The 26,009-nt window shown below is 39.4% G+C and overlaps 1 protein-coding gene across 1 annotated transcript in view; it reads left to right on the top strand.

Moving 5' to 3' along the window:
• ndrg2 (NDRG family member 2) overlaps positions 1 to 26,009 on the top strand; it is a 118,013-nt gene that overhangs the window by 4,695 nt on the left and 87,309 nt on the right. The window lies entirely within an intron of this gene.

The raw sequence follows: 26,009 nt of genomic DNA, 5'->3' as shown, positions 1-26,009 counted from the left end.
AATCGTCAAGGTAGTTCAATATGCGTACGCCGCTCAGTCTCAGAGGAGCGAGCACCGCATCGATGCACTTCGTAAATGTGCGAGGAGCCAGAGACAGTCCGAAGGGCAGGACTTTGAATTGATACGCTGTTCCCTCGAACGCGAATCTCAAAAACATCCATTGGTGCTGTACAATTTGGATATGGAAGTACGCATCCTTCAGATCTTTCGACGCAAACCAATCTTGTGGGCGTATATGCGATAGAATTCGTTTCTGATTAATCATTTTGAATGGGCTCTTTATAAGTGTGCGATTTAAATGTCTCAGATCCAGGATTGGCCGAAGTCCGCCATCTCTCTTTGGGACAAGAAAATAACGGCTGTAAAACCCTTTTTGTGCTTGACAATTTGGCACAATCTCTATCGTGTTTTTCACGATTAGATTGTGTATTTCGGCTTGTAACACTGGCACGTCTTCAGACGAAACCGTGGAAGACAGAACGCCGTTGAAATGGGGTGGCCGGTGAGCAAATTGGATCGTATAGCCATGTTCGATAATTTTTTGCACCCATTCTGAAATGCCTGTTAGGGCTCGCCACGCGTCCGCGTAATGGGACAGGGGGCACTTTGGTTTGCTCACCGTATAATGCGTCGCTTACCACAGGCAAGCGGTTGTGCATAATGTGTATGCTTTGTTCGTGCATTTGCAACGAGTGCTGTATTCTTTATTGCATTTTTTATTGCATATGACACAGAACATTTTTTAAAAGATTGTGAACAGCAATATTCCTCTCCCGACGAACAGCAGTGGGGAGGTGGGGAACAGTGTTCTGTGTCTCCAATCAAGCCTTCTTCGGAGCACCGGCGGGAATGACAGGCTCCATTTTCCTCTTCAAAGTGTTGCGCACGTCAGGAGCTCTTCCGCTGCGTGGGGGAAGTTCCTCCCATCGGCGCGAGGTGGGCGCTAATGCGGCTGCTTCCGTTTGGGCCAAGGCTTGCGTGGCCTCACTGGTGGTTCGGCGGGGGCCGGTGCAGGCGCTGAGTTAGTGGGCATGGGTTTTTTAGCCGGGCGCTGGCTTGAGACAGAGCGGGGGCGATCCGTCTGCAGTATGCTCCATTTGGGCATAAAGTGCCTTATGGCTTGTGACTGCTGCTGAGTCGTGATGTAGCGCTCAGCAAACGTACTCACTGCGCCGCCAAAGAGGCTGGCTGGAGACACTGGGGCAGCCAATAGAGATGTCTTCTCTCTGTCACTCATCTCCGTGAGTGTCAGCCATACACGCCTTTCCAGAACGACCAGATTACCCATGGACTTCCCGATGGCCTGCGCCGTGACTTTCGTGGCTTGCAAAAGAGGCTGGCTGGAGACACTGGGGCAGCCAATAGAGATGTCTTCTCTCTGTCACTCATCTCCGTGAGTGTCAGCCATACACGCCTTTCCAGAACGACCAGGTTACCCATGGACTTCCCGATGGCCTGCGCCGTGACTTTCGTGGCTCTGTAGCGGCCTGAAGCTCTTTAAAAGTCTCCGGATCAAACCCTTGCTCGTCCATTTGTCTGAGGAGCTTCGTTTGGAATACCTGAAGCACTGCCATTGCATGGAGTGCTGATCCAGCTTGTCCTGCCACTGAGTAGGCTTTCCCTGCCAGTGTGGACGTCTGCCTACACGGCTTAGAAGGATGAATAGGGAGTGATTTCCATGCACTGCTACTCGTTGGGCAGAAATATGCTGCTACCGCCTCCTCCACCGGGGGTAGTTGAGCATAGCCTTTCTTTTCCCTGTGGTCCACGTTCAAGAGAACGTAGTCACTGCTCGTGCACGATGAGAGGGGCCAGGACTTTGATAGTTCACTGTGCACCTCAGGGAAGAACGGGGCAGTTCTGCGGGGCGTGGCTGCTTGACGGCGTCCGGACTGCAAGAACCACTCATCAAGGCGAGACTGTCCAGGTACCTCTGGGGGAGACAACTCGAGATTGAGTTCTTCGACCACCCTTGCAAGGATGCAGAGCATCTCCCTGTCAGTGGTGCGCACATGATCCTTACCCTCGCTGGGGGGAGGGGCGGTAGCATCATCCATTGACTAGTCGCCTGATGCCGCGAGAGACATGACATCGTCATTATCCTCCTTATCATCCCCAGTGTCAGATCCACCAAACGTGACGAGGCCGCATGCTCCTTCAGAGGGCCGGAGCTCGTCTCGCACATAGCGTATGGGGAAATATGCGCTTTGTGGAGATTAAGGGGGTTGTGGGGCCTGTGCGGGCACGAAATCCACCTCAAGTCCATCCTGCTCGACCTCGCGGCCCCGCCGTGCCCCCTCGTGTGAACCCTCGGGAATCACAGAAGAGGCTGGTGGGAGGGCGCGAGAGGCTGAATCGTCCCTCAGAACGAGGGCGATTCGTGAGCGAAGCGACTTGAGACTCATGTCCTCACAGTGAGGACAATCTGTCTCCATGAGAGCCGACTCTGTGTGGGTGCGGCCCAGACAGAAAACGCAGCTCTCATGCTTGTCTGACGGCGGGATGTGCCACACAAGGAACACTTACGGAACGACATCTTGAAAAAGACGCTAACATGTAAGTGGCTCTTCTAGATATATAAATATAAATATAGATTTATATTTATATAACTTATATTTATAACACACAAGTATTTGCTTAAAAAGGATACTCTACACCTGCCGACGCGCTGCGGAGAATCAGGATACTGAGGTCCGTTCACAAGCGAAGCGTCAAGCAGCGAGGCGGAGTGATGTTCGGCGGAGCACTGCAGGGGAGCGGTGATTCTTCTCTGCTGTGAAGATTCCATCCGCTGACTAGTGTGAATCTACGCCGAAGATAGAGGGCTTCGAGACAAGAGGCAATCGCTGTCTTGAAGGAAGAAATTCTGAGGAAATGGTGTGTGTGCACCTGTTTTATAGTGGTCAGTTTTGCGCCAAAACAGTTGGGGCTCAAACACCATAGCCAATATTAGAATATTGGCGTTATTGTAGAGAGGTTTCAAATAGATTGTGTATGAAGGCACTCCCCATATGCGTTAGTAACGCAATGTCAAGTGGACTGAAGTCGTAAGGGAACAGGATATTTCAAGACCTCACACCTGTAAGAAAATGCGGTTGTCAATCCCAAACACTGATGGTGTGAATGTAGCCCGGCGTGAGCAATGTGTCGCGTTTGGGTATTCACATTGGTGGTGTCTCTTTTCTAGGTTCCTAAGGCAACGGCAAGCAGTTGCGTGCACTTGTTTATCAGCATACTTGGTCGTAATGGACCCTTTTGACATATCCGAGTTGTAGATCGGAAGTAGTTGCATAGCAGGGATGCTGGTGAATGGGGGACCACAGCAAATAAACATTTTGCTTACCCATTTGCTCCAACAAAAAAATCAATGATTACTCTTTCACAGCTTTGCAAAAGAAGTTAAAAATATACAGCGCTGGTTAACAGCAGTAAGAAGAGAGAGCGCATGAGCTGTGTTAGATAAAGACAAGCTGATTGACAGGCAATGTCTGTATCTAAAACAGATTTTACCTGTAAAGCTGGACGTCCTTTCTATATCTGTTCCAATTTCTCCCATTCATTTTAAAACCAGTGGTCCATCTCTTCTAATCTGCCTCTTTATATATACACAGCAAAAGTCCTGCAATGTAATTTATGAATTCTTTCCTTTTAGTTTTGTTGTTTGTTTGTATGCAGACCTATACATTTTAGTGTATAGTAGGTTTGGTTTAAATATTTGCTAAATATTTTCTATAATCTCCGGATTATTTTAGTTTTCTACTACACCCAGAGCCACTGAGTTCAGCGTGAGCCATGCATAAAAAACAATCCGCTCAGTGTCGCTTCTGGGACGTGTCCCCTCTCAACTCGCAGTTGCAATATGAAGGGTGTAATCGGTTAACATGGACATCGAAACGAAAATGTGCTGGTCATGCCTCATGCATGCCATGCTCACAGATGATATGTGAAACTGGCCTCAATCTCAGTGGGAGGTGTGCCATGAGCTAGGCTCTACAGCTTCAGACAGACCCGAAAAAGGCCTTATCTAGCAGCAACTGGATGCATCAAACATGCACAAAGGCCGTGCTTGCAGTTATGGACACCAAGCATCTGAGGCAAAGGTTATCTGGCTGTTGTGCCCAATGGCTGTATATTTGGAGTATTCAAGCACTGAAATCACCCCTTATCACTATATAGTGCACTACTTCAGGTTTTTTGTAGTAATGTCTGAATTCTGAGTGATCAGCTGTTTCTCAATACCCATATTTGCAGTCTTTGTACATGCCTACTTGCCCACTGTCATATTTCAGTTTGTAGGTCACAGTGTACAAGGACTGTAGATGTGAAGACTGCTTGTTTGCGTATGACTTTTGATTGCACGTTATGACACTCGTAGACTGAACAATGTTGGTCCCGGATGTGACAGCTGTTTTTGTAGTTGTTGGTAGTGGTGACTGTTAAATAGCCAACTTAAAATAACAACTAACGGAATAATTTACCAACCTTTTCATTTATCGTTACACTACTGGTTGTTGCAAGTGTTATGTGTTATTAAAAATCTTTAAGTAGGGGAAAGCAGGCAAAAAACGAATGCGGGGCTAGTTGTAATACACATGGTTTAAAAGTTTCCATACACACTGGTAAGACAAAACCTAATTTGTTTACTTGTTGCCATATCAAAACTGTATAAAAAAACATTGTGGCAAAAACAAAGATCTTTGAAAGAGAAAAGTTAACTTTTATCCCTGTTTTTAGTGTTTATTTAAATGAGGCAAACTTGGTATCAATTTAATCTCCAATCTGTCAGCTAACATCTTGAATAGTCTTTTAATTCTTAGCTAGCTAGCAGAAGTGACTAGCCAGGTTTAAATCCCATTGTGCTGATGACTGGTGTTCCAACTGACCAATTAGAAAAAACTATGAAATCCCATGCAGTCAGACATGTAATTTATATAATTCCCCTTTATGTGTTTATGTGTGGATGTGTGTGTTGTGTCATCAATCCATGCATTATTTCGGCCAATGCTGTGGTTTTGTTGTGTATTCATTGTCAAGTGTCAAAATTAGATATGACAAAGTTAATAAATGGCTTTTTATTGGCATAATATTTTAGTTTACCCTCAATATATTTTAATTAGATCAGATACAGTTGTTAGGGGGGATTTTATGTTGTCATACGGTCATGTTACAATGTGACACGACAGTGGGGCATGTTGTAACATTTCACTTTCCATTTTTCCAGGAAAATGCCGAAAAAAAGTATACGCTGTATTCATGAAACAAGACCACATATTTGAACCAGACTAATTTTATTATTTAAAATTAATGTGAAAAAAGAAAATTACTTCAAATCCCAAGTGCATTTACACAAACTTTCACTTACATATTTACAGTGTTTTACTTTGTGAAACTGCATAAAAACTTTCTATAAAACTGTTTAAACCAAAGACCACTTTACACAGCTTAACAGTATGTGGATTCGTACATAAAATAAAAGCATTCAAATATATACTTCAGTTTCATAATTTTGTTTTTTTTAACACTAATTCAGTACTGTATGGCACAGTAGTTGATAAATTACCAAAAATCCCCTGCAGTATTACGCAGTAACAAATAAAAGTAGGTGACAATTAGGCCAGAAGAACGAATATACCTAAATATACCTAAATACATATTTAATGATTGTGACGCTGCTATTAAGTCATACCAAACAGTGATTAACATACTATAACTCTTTGTATTGAATATATTCATACAGCAATGACATATACACTTATGTTATCTGATTATAATAAATTACTTGCATTTCAATGCTTTTTGTGACATCATCTTGGCAAAAATAGGCTACTTCTCTTGGGAAGGTGGGGTGGTGTTGGCTCCTGAACATGATGAACTATGGGATAAACTTTGCCCAAAAGACCACTCCAGAGCAGTGTTCGGGCTAGTGTTGTTACGTGCACTGAACATTGGCATGTACATGGGAAAGTCTTGCACAATTTAGGCGGGTGCACACTGTACGATTTATAATAGTCCTTTATGATTGTTGGTGCTATGGTGCATAGGGCTGCACCTAACACAAAATTTTTTTATTGATTAATCTAACGATTATTTTTCTGATTAGACGATTAATCTAACGACTAATTTGTCGATTTTTCTAAAGATTTTTTATTATTATTACTTGATTAATATAACAATGAATTAACCAAAAAATAAATATAAAAAACTTGTCTCATTAATATTTCAGTATTTTATTAAATGATCTTCTCTTAAACACCAACAAATGTACAAGAAACAAATAGTGCACTGCAGGGCATTATTCTGCAAAAAAATACCCCTGTCTTAAATGGTAATCTCCGCTTTACAGTCCAACATTAATTTTATTTTGGAGAGATTTTATGTTGGACCGCTAAACTCGAGGTTGCACAATGTTTTGATATTCCTCCTGAAAGTGACTTGAATTTTACATTTGTTTCATTTATTTTGTTGTTGGTTTGCTAAATGTAGATTACTTGAATTTTATTTTGGAGTGATTTTAAGTAAGAACTTGTTCAATTAGAGTAAAAGGAAAGTGCAATCTACATTTAGCAATCCAACAACAAAATAAATTAAACAAATGTAAAATTCAAGTCACTTTCAGGAGGAATATCAAAACATTGTGCAACCTCGAGTTTAGCGGTCCAACATAAAATTATGTAAAAATAGTGCAATTTGAGTTACACAAAAATTTTTCTAACAGGAATAACTACAATTTTACTGCATTCTTAATCAACTCAGTAATATACACACCCAACTTACCACATACACACAATCTCTCTCTCCGCCTCCTCTTTTCCCTCCCCTTCCTCCACATTCCACCTCTCGTCCTCTTCCCTCCCACTCATCTTACAGTGAAATTTGTGCAATTCGAGCAGGAATAACTAAAACTATTGGAATCTGTATTAAATCTCAGTGGGGCAAGGAATATAATTGAAACGATTTGCAGACTGTAACAGTCACACAGTTTACGCCATTTTCTCACTCATACATGGCAGTTAAAGTAAACAGAAAATATAATAAATAATAAATAAAATAGAAATAACCAAATTAGATGATGCATGGTGTAAAGTTACGTTAGCAGCGGTGCAGAAATTACTTTTAACATGGGGGCGATGAGGAAACATTTAGAAAATCTATTTTAAGTGACTACTACTAACAGAAACGCATGTTGTAATACTAATATATGTCATGCTTGGGTGGGGACAAAAAGTAAACCGGACTTACGGTGCTGCCATCTTGACAAGCGCCACATTTTTAGGTCTCTGGCTAAAATAATCCAATGCTTTAGATGACCGTGGGTGAGTTTTTTTATCTGCAGCTTGTTCTTCGGGGAATCCATGCTTAAACCGGGTGCTTCCATTTTAATTATTCCATTGTGACTCACCGACGCATGTTATACAAATGGACGTATTTATGTAATCGATGACGTCGATTACATCTGTGAATCGTCCCAGCCCTAATGGTGCAGTAGCGGAGCAGGTTTCTTTCGGGTGCGAGAGCGGAGCGGAATATTTCATCTGGCCGTCGTAATAGCAGTCACACTACACGGCTGCGATGCAAAATTTCAGACACTGCCCAAACTTCGTCAGAGGTTGAAGATCAGCACAAAGGCTATTAATCAGCCGTCTGTGAACATGTCACACTGAACGGTGTAAGATTTTGCCTTTCGATGAGAGAAATCCTTTAGGATTCCCGAAATTTGTCTCAGTTGGCAGAATCATGGCCAAAATCGTGCGTACTTAGGTGGGCAAGATCACCAGTGTTTTTTACCCACAGTGTACTCTGATTTCAAGTGTCATGAATACTTATCATGTTGATAAGTACGTTCCAACAACCAAAATATAGTTTCATGCCAGTATGTTTGCCATTGCATTCTACTCATGTTTTAAATGCCACCTTACCAGGGTTGACCTTAGGTCTTTTGGTTAATGTTAGATGTTAGATGTGCTCCTGTGCCGAGTAATGATGACTGTCCAAAATGTATCACCATTGAAGCTGCTGCTCCAGATTCTACAATCATCAAGCTTTCCCCTTTCGCTATACAAAAAGGTACTGCAGAAATAGCGGGAACAGTAAGGGTGAAAAAACTACAATCTGGACAGATTCTTGTGGAATGCAGAAAAAAGACAAATGCTGAAAATGTACTACATGCCAGCATGTTAGCTACAGTTCAAATAAAGACATCTCAACTTGGAACTACACTAAAGGAGTAATCTGGACTAGAGAGTTTGATGATGTGGATGAAGAAGAAATAATGCATGAGCTCAAGACCCAAGGAGTAATGAACATTAAAAGAATAATAATCAAGAAAAATTTAAACCAATACGTACATCCTCACCTTTATGGGATCAATTCCATGCCACATATATTTGCAAAAATATAAAGTTTTGCAAAAAAAAAAGTATTGAGCAAAAACAAATTTTTTTTTTTAAAACAAAAATTAAGTATCACAAATGTAAAATAAAGTATCGAGAGAAAAAAAGAAAGTTTTGCAAACAAAAATAAAGAATTGCAAAATATAAATAAAATATAGCAAAAACCAAGATATAATTAATTGCAAAAATCAATGACTGTTGTAAAAGAAACTAAAGAACTTTGATACTTTTTTATCTCTGCAACAGATTTTTAGGCAGCAATGATTTTGCCACACATCTTTTTCTTTGCAATGCCTACTAATTATTTTGCAATGCTCCTTTTAATCTGCATTTCCATCACGTGTGAGCTCGTGATACCGTTTTGCCTTTGCGCTTCACTTTTCTGTGCGTTTCACTTTATGGCACTGTTTTGACGTGGGGGTGGAGTCAGGGGATTGGGGCGTGTACAACGGGCTCAGTGATGCCTCCCTGGAAGTTATGTCATTAGCTTGAGACACGGATCAAACATCATGGCTGAGCACAGGCATGCAGGTGGATCTCAGGTATATAAAGTTGATTGTTTCCTTTTTTTGCACGTTTGTTACGTTTAACTTTTTATTTGTAATCTATTTATTGTCTCCTTTAACAGTGATAATGTTACATCTAAATATGGAGTTTACATTTTTTTTAGAAGACAACATACTATGGTATAGACAATTATAAAATAAACATAAGAATCAATCAATAGTCCAATCAATTGAGAGAGAAAAAACTGCAGATGCTGGCTATTTTAGCGAGTATGGCTAATAAATCCACCGCTTTAACTGATCTCTAACTTTTTTATCTGAAGCAAATGCTGTTAAAGCACATTTAATGCTAATTAAATAAAGGGAAACAATCAACTTTACATACCTGAGATCCACCTGCATGCCTGTGCTCGGCCATGATGTTTGATCCGTGTCTCAAGCTAATGACATCCAGGGAGGCATCACTGAGCCCGTTGTACACGCCCCAATCCCCTGACTCCACCCCCATGTCAAAACAGTGCCATAAAGTGAAACGCACAGAAAAGTGAAGCGCAAAGGCAAAACAGTATCACGAGCTCACACGTTATGGAAATGCAGATTAAAAGGAGCATTGCAAAATAATTAGTAGGCATTGCAAAGAAAAAGATGTGTGGCAAAATCATTGCTGCCTAAAAATCTGTTGCAGAGATAAAAAAGGATCAAAGTTCTTTAGTTTCTTTTACAACAGTCATTGATTTTTGCAATTAATTATATCTTGGTTTTTGCTATATTTTATTTATATTTTGCAATTCTTTATTTTTGTTTGCAAAACTTTCTTTTTTTCTCTCGATACTTTATTTTATGTTTGTGATACTTAATTTTTGTTTAAAAAAAAAATTTTTTTTTGCTCAATAATTTTTTTCTTTTGCAAAACTTTATTTTATTTTGCAATACTTTATATTTTTGCAAATATATGTGGCATGGAATTGATCCCATACACCTTTAATAAACCACTACTCCCAGATTAACTTTGAATGGGATAATTAAGTGTTCCGTTGGAACTATTTGTACCCAACCCTCTGCAGTGTTTCAACTGTCAAAAGTACGGTCATGGATCTAATGGCTGCAACAACAAACATACCTGTTGTAACTGTGGGGTGGAAGGCTATGATAAAGGGAGCTGTGAAAAACCATCTAAATTTTGTAATTGCTCAGGTGAACATTCAGCTGCATCAAAACAGTGTCCCATTTAGATCAAAGAAAATGAAATACAGAAGATCAGATGTACAGAAGAGAATCAGTTACCTCGACACAAAGAAAACGGTGGCTGCTGTCCCTGTTTTTACTCTGAATAAAACCTTCACCTCTGTTGCAAAAAAAGCTGTGAGAACAATTGACTGTCAGACAGATATCACCTGGATGCATAAAGACAAACCCCAAACTTAATTATAGTAATATTCCCTCAAAGACGAAGAACACTGGAATTCAGAGCGAAACTCTTCTAAATGACAACCACTCCAGTCAAAGCTCAATAACAGAGAACCAAAAGGCAAATAAAAACAATATAAATGCAAGCTCTTTATAATCAAAAGTATCCCATGATGAAACTTCAAAGACAAGACAAACTAAAGATGTTGAAATGAAAGAGAATGAACAGTAGAAGTCCATCCCCTAAATCGGGATTCCTCAATAGGCGGCCCACGTGAAAAATAAAAACCAAAAACAATTTTACCCTCATACAGTAGGCAGCATTGTTGCTGTTGTACAAACATTTTTCCCAGTCTCCTGTCCTGTCCAGCTGTGAATGGTAGATGAACGCTGTTAAGGCATTTATTTACCTATTTTGGCATAACTTTTTAATTATGTTCTTTCCATGGTGTTGACGCATGTTTCAAAATATCATCCTGTTTATATTAGAACGTGTATTTTGCTATGAGTAAATGGACTCCCTAACCAAACTACTCTTTTTATAATGTCTGGATTAATGCCTTGATAATATAACACAAGGTTCTGTGATACAAATACACTTGCACAATAGTGCACATTAAGAATAACATGTATAGTACAGTATAAAATATGATGCCTAGGCCTAATATAAAAAATAAGAAATCACTGGCTCCCGGTCTTTACTTTTTAAAATTATTGCAATTAGTGCTGCACAATTAATCATATCACAATCGCGATGTCAGCCTGTGCGATTATATGACGGCAAATGCTGCGATTTTATTAAATAAATAATTGCATGTGATGTGTGGACGTGACAGCCCATTCTCTCTGAGAGCTGTTTGCCCATTTTCTACATCGCTAATAAAGATGACCAGTCAGTCTCAGTTTAGGGAGTGGCAAGTATATATATATATATATATATATTATACACTCGCACAACAACAACAACAACAACAGTTTTAGTGGTTTGATTGAGTGAACCACACATTTATATCCAGTTTCCTTTTTAAAAGATTTTCTACAAAGTAGGTTACATCCTGCTTAAATGTCCCTGTTTGTTTGGACAATCTTATTTTCATGAAAATGTGTATGTTCTTATTTATTGTTCTATTTTATTTAGGTGTAATATTGAGAAATTAACAAGTTTGCAGTAATGCAAAGATATTATTTAATTTTGTAAAAATATTTTAATTTGAAAACAATGTGCATTTATAGTTGTTGTATTTTGTATGTTTGAGTTGAAAAATACACATTTCAGCATAATCAGTAATCTGTTTTTGCATTTTCCTTGACAACCAAGCAAGTTGACTCATGATACGATTTGTTTATTATATCGCATTCGCATATAACAATATTAACCTCAATAATCGCAATATGACATTTTCCCCAAATCGTACAGCCCTAATTGAAATACTTTGTTATATTTTCCTTGCAATAAAAATATCAGTTTTGTTCTGAATTTCGTTTGTACAGTAAAATATTGCATGTAAAGAGTCTTTTTATGTGGTATTTTTATTACGAGCTTAGTGCAAACAAATTGCTGATCCTTGCTGCACATTGGGAATTGGGCATTCCAAATTGGGGAGAAAAAAAATAGCCATTTTCCTCAGGTCATGCTTGTGATGACATATACCAATACATTGGGAAAAAAACTGTTCTCAAATAACGCCTCTGTGAATTCATAGTGATAATCCCAAAATTTATGTGAGGCTGTATAGGATAATGCTCCAGGAAGTGGTGCTTAGGAAGCAGATTTTCATTTGGGAAAAGTTCTTTGAATTGTACTCTGTGCTCACGGATCTTAAAGTACAAGTAAGCTATAGATTCCTCAGTTTGAATTGGTGTAACAACAAGCTCCACAATATCTTTTAAGTTTGCAAGAAGTTCCCACACTGGGTTGTCAACAGGTACTTTGTTCCCAATTAGAAGAGGAAGGAATCGAATTAGACATCAGTTTTCATGGCCGTTTCCACCAATAGACTTCCTGGCTGAGTAGGTAATAGGCACAGGTTGAGGGCAATTAGATTTATCAGCTTAAATGGAAAATGTTGTATTGCCTCATTCAAGTCAGCCAAGGTGAAATACCTGTCAGAAATCAACACTTTTAGACACAACGCAATCTCTAGAGGAACAATACCTTCAAATAAATTGTGAAGTATGTCAGGTGGGAAGCCAGTAGTGACACTGAAATAAGAGAGTTTTTCTGATAGAATAAAGTCTCTTCTGCTCAGTGAATTCTCTTCAATAGATTTAAGATTGCTCCTACGAATCAACTCTGTTCTTGAACAAAACACTCCATCTCCAACTGCTTTAGTTTGTACTTCAAACTTTTGTGCTGTACAAAATTGGCATACATATGCACCTGAAAAGCTCTCTACGAAACCAGCAATACCATGAGCAGCAAGATTGGCAGCAACAACACATTGCACAGTACCCTTTAAAGTTTTCCCCAACTTTTCCACAAAGAGTCCATGTTGTTCCAATGTCACAAGATCACTTATTAAGGGTTCCAAAACATTGTCATATCTATACAATTTTACATCATTACTGTTTATCAAAGCAGTCAAATATATTGACGACAATGAGGAGTGGTTTCCAGGAGGCAAATTGCCCAAAATCCAGTACACTGCAAAGATTTTGGTTTTTTCGGGAATTACCAAGGGGATTACAAATTTCGAAGTCATCTATATACAAAATAATGGATATTGCACACTCTTTACCTACTAATGGAACCTGTAGACTTGTTTAGTGGTTGTTGCAATTCCTTTAAATTAACTGCATTGAGAAGAACATTTTCACTGTTCAAAACTGCCTGCAGTGATTTCAGTATAGGTATATATTGGAAATATTTCTTGTTTGTTTTGTCTAACACATACTCTATGGAATCAACAACACTGAAATTCCTTCTATAAAAAGCCTTGCGTTTCCAAGATGTAGACAGTGAGCCATGCGTTGTTATAGAGGACTGGATAGGATTACAAGTGCACAGTGTAGTGGCCAAGTCATGCCCAACAGATTCTTGTATTGGACAACAGTGTTTCTCCAATATCAAAGTTATAGTATTTTTGGTGATGGGCACAGAGAAAGATCCCAGTAAATGCTGGAGCTCTTGCAGCAGTTCATTTACAGCTACACTTGAAACTAGAAAATAATTTTCCAATTTCAGTACAACCAAGGCCAATTTGACTTCTATTTCTTTTGGCAAATTGCCAGATTCAGAAGTATCAAAGTCATCACAATGAAAACTTTCGTCCACATCAACAGTGACACCATCACATGAAACATTGTCAAAGTGTCCAGCAACTATTCCAGGTCTGAAATCATTCAGTGTATGGGGATTGTGTTTTCGGCATTTATGCGTGTGGAAATTCCCATAAATATTTTTTGAAAAAGAGCACCCAACAAACACGCAGCTAACAGATTCGTGATTTTTTTTTTTTAAATGACTACCGATATGATGAAAAAATCTCTCTCTGTGTCAAGCAGATTGTAGTTGCAGATGTGACACTTGAATGTAGTACAGTTTGTTTTGGTGGTCGCTGGCTAGGATGGGATTTACACAAATGTGTAAGAAGACCATTCCAAGTCTTGGAAGTATTTGGGCAATTCTTATAGGTACATGGGTAGCCAGTGGTGGCTCAGCAGTTAAGGCTCTGGTTTACTGACCGAAAGGTCGGGGGTTCAAGCCCCAGCACTGCCAAGATACCACTGTTGGGCAAGGCCCTTGACCCTATATGCTCCAGGGGTGCTGTTTCATGGCTGACCCTGCACTCTGACCCCAGCTTAGTTGGGATATGCAAAAACAACTGCATTTCATTGGCTCTGTACCTGAACTCTGCACAATGACAATAAAGTGTTGTGTTGTCCATAATGGTGATATAATCTGTAATGCCTAAGAAGTTGGGATCTTCTTGCACAGGAATGCTCACAATCTTTGCACCTCCACATCCAAAAAAAAATAAAAGGCTAATTTAACTTTACAGAAAAATTATTTGTGTTGTGTGGATCGTGTCACATTATATTGTCTCTTTTCATTCACAATATATTTTTTCGTAGTTTTATAGTCTTATTTAGTCTTTTATTATAAAATGTTTACATAGCCTACTGTTTGAAAGTATATGCTATCGCAATCAACTGCTGTGTTTATTGTCTCATTGTAGAAATATATTTGAAAAATCAATGTCAAAACCATGTCAGGTCTTGTTACTTGCTCCCATTCTGTCTGACCCCATATAGTTTCTGTGAATGTTGCCTTTAGTTTTAATAATCTTGGCTAGGTTTTGCTAACAACCTCAAAATTTGATATGAATGCAACATATTTGGACATATTGGAAACTTACCAAAGATGAAGGCCAAATGAAGAATTTCAATCCTCTCTCAGCTCCTATAGAATATACATGGATAACCAGCAGTGTTAGGAAACCATCATAGACCATTTCCATCATAAATTCAAATACATGTTTTAGACCATCTAAACAGACTTTCATGCTAAATCCAAGCTTTACATCAATGTATCAAATTTAATTTCAATTAGGTCATTTGGCAGACGCTTTTATCCAAAGCGACTTACAATTACATGGTGCTATTACATGGAGCAGGTAGGGGTTAGGCATCTTGCTCAAGGATGCTTACAGGTTTTCCAACTCTGGGGCTTGAACCCACGACCTTCCGGGTGGGAGTCCACTAGACTATCCTGCCCCCTTAATGTTAGCAACATTTTTGTGCAAAATTTTCGGCATTAAACTTAGAAAATGTATTTGTAATAGTATAGTCACTTTCTATTCTATACAAAACATTGTGTAAAAATGCATATTTTAAGTAGCCTACCTCATGTTTATAGTTATGTGCTTTAATATATAATAATTTAATATATAATCATCAATATGGGCACAATATTTTACCTCCCACTCTCAATGCAGTTCTTGAAAATTTCTCAACTTAAATTATTTCAATTATAGCTCCAGCTGCCATTTTACAGCTCAAAGTAAAAAATAAAATTGCATTAAACGCCAGAGAAAGATTAGTGTAGTTGGATACTAGGCTTCAACATTAACACACCAAGCACCAGGACTGCCTTACCCCCAAATTACACTACTGCCAAACATATTAGTAGCCTATTTGTTTCTAGCCTAAAGTTGTGTCATTGTATTTTAATAGCCTTCATTTCATGATCAACATGCACCTCTAGCCTAATCCACCAAATTACTTCATTCTGTACATATATAATGCAATGAAAACAGATTGCTCCACAGACTGCAGTTGTGCTGGCTGGATTGTGAAGAGTTCAGAAAGTGGATCAAAGATATTGAAAAATAGCGATCGTAAAAATAGTTTGACGGTGGAAATGCAATTATTCGGTTAGAAGGCTAGTTGTTCGCGGCTGGCGGCTGCCAGCCTGTCTAAAGTGGGAAGCAGAAGACGTGTGCGTGGCGGCGGCGGCGGCGACGACGACATCAAAGAGTATTACCGCAGCTAGATTAGAGCAAATAACCCCCCTCCACCCACGTGAATGCTCACGATAGCGTCAAGCTACTGGTAGGCTCTGCGTAAATTCAACGCATTAATCGGCCTTAAGGGTTAGTATACCCTATACCTAAGTCGAACGGGAGTGCGATTCTGACGATGGTGTGAAAGATAACTGCATAATACATGGAAAGTGTGCAAATGAAAGCGGAGAAATTTGAAAACTTGACATGCGAAAACATTTGACATGTGTTCAACATGCGTCCGTTTTCAGTGACACTTAAATATTATCTACGGTCGAATTAAAGCTGTGGTGCTGCAGCAGCCTACAATGCACTATATCTCCCTATGTCTTGTGAAAATGCTAAATTGTGAACATGGGAGCGGATTGAAAGTGGGCGCTCTCTGCCGCGCATGTGTGCAGCTGACGTGCTGTAAAGTTTAAAGGGTAACTAAACCCTAAACCAACTTTTTTTAGTTAATGATCTGTAAGAATGGGGCTTTATTAGTACTGGTCATTGATTCAAGCAATTTTTTTGACATTTGTGTATAAAGTGTTTTAATTCTACAATATATGGTGTAAAAACGTCTGAGTGCTGCCCTCTTCAGGTTGAACGGTGGCTACTGCAGTTGAATTTTCCTATTGGCTGTTTGCGGTAATTCGTGATGTAAGTGGTGAGAGCTGACGTAAGCAGGTTCCAGCTCACCACGCCCTTGGTACGAGCTAGACACTGGCTCCATTCTCCCTTGCGCGGCTGCTTTGCTAGCATCGTCGGATGCCGATCGCGATGCGGGAGTTAAAACCGCAGTTTGAGCCAGCGGCTCGAATTGATATGGCTCCGGCCCTGTGTCCACGGACAATTCACCCTCCTCCACTTCAGGTGAAGGTGGGGAGAAAAGTCCTCGACTTCAAAAGACCGCTCCGTGGCAAAGCTACTTGCGTCACTCCAGTCACTCTCCATTTTAGAGTCTGACAGCAGCTGTCAATTAATCCGTCACTACAGGTCTCAGATGCATTCCCCCCCTGCTCAGCCCCGCCCTCGGTTCGTCCCCTCTATCCCCGCTTGGGTCTGTCCACTTTTCCAGCATTTTTCAAATATTGCTAGTGGGTGGAGTCAGACTCTGAGCAGGGGTTTAGTTACCCTTTAAACTGCTTTCACTAGAATGTCTGTGGCCCAGTGTAATAATTGAAAATGAATATGAAAAATCTCCATTTACCTTGCAATTAAAAGACCATTTTCTTCCAAAAGCCTTCACAGTATCAGGTCAATCAGATAAATTGCATGCCACGAGGTTTCACCTTTGCAGAGACACATATAGGCAGGAATCTAATTATGCCAACCAATGTGCATGTGTGAAAATGCAATAATCTATATACATCACATTGCCTCATCCTAGAAAATTTAGTTTTTGTATCAAAACTCCAATTTATATTAATCCAAATTAAAACCAATGGGTTATTTAAAAGTATGATTTAAAACATTAAGGTTAAACTGATAACACACATATTCTTTAGTGTTTTAACATTTTATAATATAATTGATCCAAATGCAGCCAAGTAGTCCTATTTTCAGTGTATGTCCTTCATAAAGTCAATGAAATGAGCAAGTTATTGTGTGATGCTGTTAATGCAGCTGAGTGGACCTGACTCGCTGAACATTCACTGGACTGTCTGAGGAAACTGAGCACCTTTTTATTTTTCTTTTGTTTTTTGTGCTGATTCCACCTAGCGGGGGGGGTCATTACATTCAGAAATTGTAGATTTGTACTTATCAAACAGTTTAATGATAAATTAGGAAGAGTCATTATTGTTGTAGCAGAGAATCAGGGCGAAGTCTTATTCTGGCTAATATTTATGCATCTAATGTTGATGATCAGGGCTTTTTTGTAGATCGTTAAGGGATGTTGCAAGCCACTGGCACCCCTCATGATATAATATTGGGAGGATACTTTCATCTATTGATGGACTCAGTCCTTGATAATAGTGAAGCAAAAGTGTGTTAGCCCTCTAGAGCAACATTGACGCTTCACAGGATGTTCAAAAATCTTGGTCTTACAGATATTTGGCGACTTTTGAACCCATCTGGTAGGGACTGTACATTTTTACTCTACAATTGGAGTGGTGGTGGTGTAGTGGTCTAAGCACATGACTGGTAATCTGGTAATCAGAAGGATGCTGGTTTGAGCCCCACAACCACCACCGTTGTGTCCTTGAGTAAGGCACTTAACTCCAGGTTGCTCCAGGGGGATTGCCCCTGTAATAAGTGCACTGTAAGTCGCTTTTGGATAAAAGCGTCTGCCAAATGCATAAATGTAAAACAGTTTTTTTTTTTCATTTCTAAACCCCTCATTTCATCTGTTACTGATTGCGCAATTGGAAACATTTTAGTCTCAGATCACGCCCTGTTGAGCTTAGAGGTGTTGCCACATACAGGGAAAAAGGAATCATATAGTTGGCACTTTAATTGATCCCTTTTGCAAAATTCTAAATTCCAACAAATGTTAAAGGTTGAAATCAATGTTTATATGGAAACCAACTGGTCCTCCAATATGTGGGCGTGGCTTTCTTAACAAGGTCAAAGATCCAAGCGAGTTTAAGAGTTACCGTCCAATTTCCCTGATCCAGCTAGACGTAAAAATATTGTCCAATATTTTGGTTTACCGATTAAGTAAAGTTATGACATCTCTTATACATATAGATCAGGTGGGGTTTATTCGGGGCCGTAGCTCTTCTGATAACATTAGGCGTTTCATCAATATCATGTGGTCCGTGGCGAATGATCAGACTCCGGTTGCTGCCATCTCACTTGATGCCGAAAAGGCTTTGATATGGTAGAATGGGATTATCTTTTTAAGATTTTGGAAATGTATGGGTTCGGGAACACTTTTATTGGATGGATTATTAACTTTATAGACACCTGGTAGAGCTGGTACAATCAAGTGGATTAATTTCAGATTATTTTACTCTGGTTAGGGGCACCTGGCAGGGTTACCCTCTTTCCTCATTGTTCTTCTGTATTGTCCTGGAACCATTAGCAGCCGTGATAAGATAGGAGGATGATTTTCCAGGGGTGGTGGCCGGAGGTATGGCGCATAAACTTCTGCTTTAAGCAGATTATATTTTATTATTCGTCTCAGACCCCACTAGATCTATGCCTTGCCTCCACAGAATTATTAATTCCTTTTCTAAATTCTCAGGATACTATGTCAATTGGTCTAAATCTGACAGCGTACTGCCTTGTAATGGCTTTTCAGTCTTGCGCCTTCCAGTGCCTAAACAGGGCGTTAAGTATTTGGGTATTTAATTTGAATTGATTTAAACCCCTTTGACCCCTTAATAAAAAGGTTTTCAAGTGATGTGGGTAGGTGGTCTCAGACATTTGGCTCATTGGTCGCTTCCACCTGAGAGAGCAGCTCCCTGGTTTTGTATCGACCAGGAAGTTCTTGCACGTATTTTGCCATTGCAAAGCCTTTTTATTAAACTGTTAAACCGGAGAAATTAAGTTACACCCCGTTATCTTGCATTTGCACTGTGTTTAATTTAATTTTGACATTTATTTAAAAGTTACCTCGAGCATATGGCTGAACCCAAAGTTATGTTTTAATAAGTCCCCTTTGTGCTGGTCAGAGTGGATTGAGAGGGAGGTTAATATGCTCTGTGACCTATATGAGATTGTAGTGTTGAGATCCTTTGAAAATTTGGTTCAACATATTGGGATTCCCAGATCTCATTCTTTAGGTATTTACAGCAACACCACCTGCTCTGTACTATTTTTGGGAGTCGCAAACACCCCCCGGTGATTACAGCTTTTGGAAAAGGTCATGAGGCATCAGTGTATTACTCCGTTAATTCAGAATCTGGGGGTCAGAGCAAAAAAAAAACTTTAAGTCTGATCTAGAGATGCAAGGGTGCATCTGATGCAATTTAAGATTTTACATTGATTCTATTGAACCCCCTCAAGATTGTATAGGCTTTGTCTTAAAGACACACCCACCTGCTGGTGATGTCAATCAGAAGATGGAGACACAACCCATGTTGTTTGGTGGTGTGTGAAGATCCAAGAATTTTGGTTGAGGTTTCAGAGTGTTATGTGTGACGTTTTGGGTATTCCATGTTCGGAGGGAAGGATTTAAGTTTATATAATTTGATTCTGTATTTTCTGTCATATTTACTTAATCTGTCTCTGGAATCAATACAAATGGTTAATAACTAAAAAACTAGGTTGAAAAAAAGGTGTTTAAAGAGTCTTGGACCAGATCAGATGTTTAAGAACACATAACAAATTAAACGAAGACTAAAATCAGGCTGATTTATTCATCAATGTGTGTATTAACTTCCCATTTAAGGTAAAACTAAACCTAAAGTTGTGTGTAGAAACTGGATGATGTGAAACAATTTTCCAAGAATGATGTTCCGAGTCAGAGTTTCTTTTCCTCAAAAGGTTTATTTGCATACAGCCATGAGAGTTCAGTCTCAAAATAGTCAAAAGTATCATCAAATTATATATAATTAGTATATTAGTAAAATGCAGGTGGCAGAACAAACGTATTCTCTTATTAGATTGTAGTTGTTAAGCAACACAGTTTGTGGAAAAGGAGTGTTGGTAACATTTTGTTTGTTTGCTTGCTGCTCTTAAGTCCTCATGGTGGTGTATTGACTCGAATCTCAGTTGAATCTCAGTTGTGTCTGCTTTTTGAGCACGTTTCCGTTGAGACCTAGTGCTTGAGGAGGCTTCATGCTATTCTCTGCGGCACCCACGCCCGACTTGCCACGTGCCACACCGAGAGCGAGAACCACATAATAGTGACCACGAGGAGGTTAGCCCAACGTGACTCTACCCACCCTAGCAACCAGACCAATTGGTTGCTTAAGAAGCCTGACTGGAATCACTCAGCACGCCCTGAATTCAAACTTGTGGTACAGTTTGTGGTACAAACTCCAGTTGTGGTAGTCAGCCTCTTTACTTGCTGAGCTTCCCCTGCCCCCAAAATGGCTATTATTGCTTATAATATCTGAATAGTTTGGCCTAAAATCATGAGATTAGTCTCTTATAAAGTGTTGAGCCAGCACCACCTTGTGGTCAAAAATTATAATAAAATGTGTAAAAATGCTTATAACATTTCACTAATTTGGCCTATCATTCTGTTTTTGCTCACTCTAGATTCCTTGAGTAATGTCAAGTACAGGGATATACAAAATTTTCTATGATCAGCTATATGGTCTGCCATCTCCAAAAGCTTTGGAGGCTGTATCTCGGCAAAGCTTTGGCATATTAATGAGGATTCTATTTAGGTTTTTATGCTGTTTTTTTTTTTTTACAGTCATAATCAGTGATGTCCAATCATACTACCTTACATGCAGTTGGTGTAATTTATCCTGTAATTAAGGGCCAAGATCCACCTAGTGGTCAAAATCTATAAAAAAAAATCTACAAATTAACTTCAAACTACTTGGTTTAAAATTATGATTTTGTAATTGAATTATTCGGCCATGCTTGCTTTATATATATTTATATATTACATCATAAAATATAATTGACTTTGAAAATATCATGAAAATTATCCAACTTGATTGCTGATTTCACTGCTGTATACACTGAAATGATGCTGGTGAAAATCCTGTAGTCTAGAAAATGGCTGTAATAACTAGTGAATATGTTGCGCTTAACATATCACCAGTGGGATGCCTCAGATTTTTTCAACAGGATATCTGAACATCAGAATGTGCTCAACCAATGTGATCGAGAGGTCAGATAAACTTCTCACACCACTTTAAGGGTTCATTTATAATTTTAGAAGATGCTTTAGAAAAAAATCTCAGTGTTGAATATGCTTTTAAATGTTTTCTCTCGCTCGTTCTCTCTTCTTGCTGTTAATTCAGGCTGCCTGAGAAATATGGACATGCAGAGTGTATTTGAGAGAGTGTGTGGGTCAGTGACATATACAGTGAGGAAAATAAGTATTTGAACACCCTGCTATTTTGCAAGTTCTCCCACTTGGAAATCATGGAGGGGTCTGAAATTGTCATCGTAGGTGCATGTCCACTGTGAGAGACATAATCTAAAAAAAAAAATCCAGAAATCACAATATATGATTTTTTAACTATTTATTTGTATGATACAGCTGCAAATAAGTATTTGAACACCTGAGAAAATCAATGTTAATACTTGGTACAGTAGCCTTTGTTTGCAATTACAGAGGTCAAACGTTTCCTGTAGTTTTTCACCAGGTTTGCACACACTGCAGGAGGGATTTTGGCCCACTCCTCCACACAGATCTTCTCTAGATCAGTCAGGTTTCTGGGCTGTCGCTGAGAAACACGCGCTTGAGCTCCCTCCAAAGATTCTCTATTGGGTTTAGGTCTGGAGACTGGCTAGGCCACGCCAGAACCTTGATATGCTTCTTACAGAGCCACTCCTTGGTTATCCTGGCTGTGTGCTTGGGTCATTGTCATGTTGGAAGACCCAGCCTCGACCCATCTTCAATGCTCTAACTGAGGGAAGGAGGTTGTTCCCCAAAATCTCGCAATACATGGCCCCGGTCATCCTCTCCTTAATACAGTGCAGTCAGCCCTGTCCCATGTGCAGAAAAACACCCCCAAAGCATGATGCTACCACCCCCATGCTTCACAGTAGGGATGGTGTTCTTGGGATGGTACTCATCATTCTTCTTCCTCCAAACACGGTTAGTGGAATTATGACCAAAAAGTTCTATTTTGGTCTCATCTGACCACATGACTTTCTCCCATGACTCCTCTGGATCATCCAAATGGTCATTGGCAAACTTAAGACGGGCCTTGACATGTGCTGGTTTAAGCAGGGGAACCTTCCGTGCCATGCATGATTTCAAACCGTGGCGTCTTAGTGTATTACCAACAGTAACCTTGGAAGCGGTGGTCCCAGCTCTTTTCAGGTCATTGACCAGCTCCTCCCGTGTAGTTCTGGGCTGATTTCTCACCTTCCTTAGGATCATTGAGACCCCACGAGGTGAGATCTTGCATGGAGCCCCAGTCCGAGGGAGATTGACAGTCATGTTTAGCTCTTCCATTTTCTAATGATTGCTCCAACAGTGGACCTTTTTTCACCAAGCTGCTTGGCAATTTCCCGTAGCCCTTTCCAGCCTCGTGGAGGTGTACAATTTTGTCTCTAGTGTCTTTGGACAGCTCTTTGGTCTTGGCCATGTTAGTAGTTGGATTCTTACTGATTGTATGGGGTGGACCGGTGTCTTTATGCAGCTAACGACCTCAAACAGGTGCATCTAATTTAGGATAATAAATGGAGTGGAGGTGGACATTTTAAAGGCAGACTAACAGGTCTTTGAGGGTCAGAATTCTAGCTGATAGACAGGTGTTCAAATACTTATTTGCAGCTGTATCATACAAATAAATAGTTAAAAAATCATACATTGTGATTTCTGGATTTTTTTTTTTAGATTAATGTCTCTCACAGTGGACATGCACCTACGATGACAATTTCAGACCCCTGCATGATTTCCAAGTGGGAGAACTTGCAAAATAGCAGGGTGTTCAAATACTTATTTTCCTCACTGTATACCATAAAGTGTTTTTTCAAAATTTTCAAATAACAGGCATAAAAATGGTTGACTTTTGTTCTACTAACTCTCATCTTTATAGAAACATATGTTGTTTCAAAATTTTCAATTGGAATCAGAATTTATGTGACAAGTTGTTGTATTAGTGCGTACAATCGTCATATGGTGTGACATGAAAATAATTGTATATAAACTGAAAATGGATTATACCTTTCTTAAGTTACTCACTTTATCAAAGTCATTTATCATAACTAAACTGTGATCCATTATATTTTTGTGAAAATTAATTAAATTTGTGTATTATTTTCTAAAACATTGCTCAATGTGAGACCTATGCCGTCGGTCTTTCAACATATTTTCTATTTGTTGTGACAAACCTTGCTAGAAAATTATAAAAATATTTGTGACTCTTGCTGATACTATTTTCTATGTATTCCATGAATATTTTCAGGTTTTATCATTAATAAAGGTATGTTATTTTCACAATTTGGAATGTCACACCAAATGATATAGTGTCACACCATATGATAATGTCACCATGTGTCAATGCAAACCATGTATTATCCTACTTATTGGTGAGTACTGATCACTCATATGGCAGGAAATATTTAACCACTCTTAAATGCTGGAAGGTAATATTCAAATTTTATTGATTTATTTGATATTTAACAATAAAACAAAAAAATGTTAATATTGTATGAACCATATGAACATATGTTTGTGTATCAAATGTCTGAACTGTTTCACCTGATGAAGCCAGTTTAACTGATGACTCGCAATTGCATTGAGCCTCTGGTTGAACACACCAGTTAGCTCTCCTACTGTTCCCCTCTTCTTTTTCTTCACCCAGTTCTTGTAGCTTCTCTCTCCCACTACAACATCCTGCTTCTCCCACTGCTCCCATGTTGCAGTGTCAGCTGGGTTGTGGTCCTGCAGGTTGGGCTCATCATAACAGCTCTTTGTGCACACACGTTGCATGCATTTTGTATTTTCAGTATCACATGTGATACCTGACAGCAGTGCTGACAGGCTTTTTGTCTTGATCAAGCCTCTGCTTGAAAGAGCATCAATTAGGAGCGAGATGTTCGCATGTTCCCAGCAGGCACATGTGTTGCGGTCGCTGGACCTAGCCTCTGTGACATAAAAAGGTTTATACCTTATAAACTGTCTGTAGGACAGCTGGTGCTTTTTTTCACATTTTTGCATGTAGGTCTTATGAAGGTCCTTTAATGAGGAAGTCAGCACTCGTCTTTGTCTTTTCTCTTTCCTGCCTACTGTGTTCTTCTTCCCAGGAAGCACAGTGCTATTTTCATCTAACAGCAGGAAGGATTCCACCTGAGCCTTTTTCTCATTTATTAACTTTTTCCTGGCTGGCAAGTTGGATTTTTCTCTGACTGTTAGTTTTGTTACTTTTTGCCTCACACTTTGTTTCCTATATTTCTCAGCCCTCTTTTTTTCCTTGCTGACTTTTCTCTGGAGCCTTTTGTTCTGATCCTTCAGTCTCCTTAATGATTTACTCAGCTTCTTTATCTCTTCAGTGTGTGGGGTTGGTGGTGGTGATGTAGGTGGGCTTGGTGGTAGTGATGTAGGTGGGCTTGGCGGTGGTGATGTAGGACCTGGGACTTGACCTGGGTCTACCTGGATGTCTCCATCATAGATGTAGTTATCTGGGGGAGTCATGTTGAGTAATGCATTTAAATTTCTTCTTTTGGCTCTATATTTTGTTTGAGAATTTCTCCATATCTCCCTCAGCTTCTCTCTTCTTGACGGTGGGAGAGTCTGGATTCTAAATTTAGGCATCTCCCCTTTCTGTTTCTTTTCTTGATATCTGTTAACAGAATGGTGTGAACATTTTAACAGCTGTTCAACATTGTTTATTCTCTTTGTTTCCTAACTGCATTCCTCTTAGTTGCACTGCCTACAGTGATGATATTTGAGCTGTCATGTATTTTAGCTATCATGTATTGCCAGGCTTCAAGAAATCTGCCTCAAGGCATTTTGAATCAACAGTGAAAGCACCCTCAGACCTTTCCTCAGCAACTCCTCTCTCTTTGCAGGGTCTGAATTCAGTCTCTCCCTGTATCTCTTTGTCCTCTCTGCACTTGTCATCATTATCTGCCTCAAGTTGACAAAAGAAAAGGAAATGTATGGTTTGAGATGAAGACAACATTGGTTAGACTTAAACAGCATTCTAAGGTTTCTGTGAAGGGGTCTGCTGTGTCTGTCTGATGAACTAGAAATCTGTATCACCGAATAAAACTAAACTAAACTAAACTAAACTAAACACAATCGATGGTGGATAATTACAGCTTTTATGTGATGATGGACCCGAATAAATGTTTAAAAGGACAAAACATACATTGGACTTTGTTATTTATTGTTATATATGCAGGTAATTACAATTCATATCATATGGTGTGACAATCAAATCATATGGCGTGACAGGCAGACATGTCACACCATATGATGAAGTGTCACACCATATGATGTTTTCTGCACTTAGCACAACCTTGAGTCTTGTAGCTACACAATAGCATACTAACAACATGCTAGCTATAACAAAGCAGCATAGATTTACATATAATTATGACAAAATAATAACATTTCTTTTGCATTTTTATAAAAAATGTGTCACACCAAAAGACATCTGGAAGTGGGACTTTTGTCAGAGTGC

This window comes from Xyrauchen texanus, chromosome 2 (genome assembly GCF_025860055.1).
Source record: "Xyrauchen texanus isolate HMW12.3.18 chromosome 2, RBS_HiC_50CHRs, whole genome shotgun sequence".
Lineage (NCBI taxonomy): Eukaryota > Metazoa > Chordata > Actinopteri > Cypriniformes > Catostomidae > Xyrauchen > Xyrauchen texanus.
The sequence above is the reverse complement of the archived record's forward strand: the minus strand, read 5'-3'. Positions and strand labels throughout refer to the sequence as shown.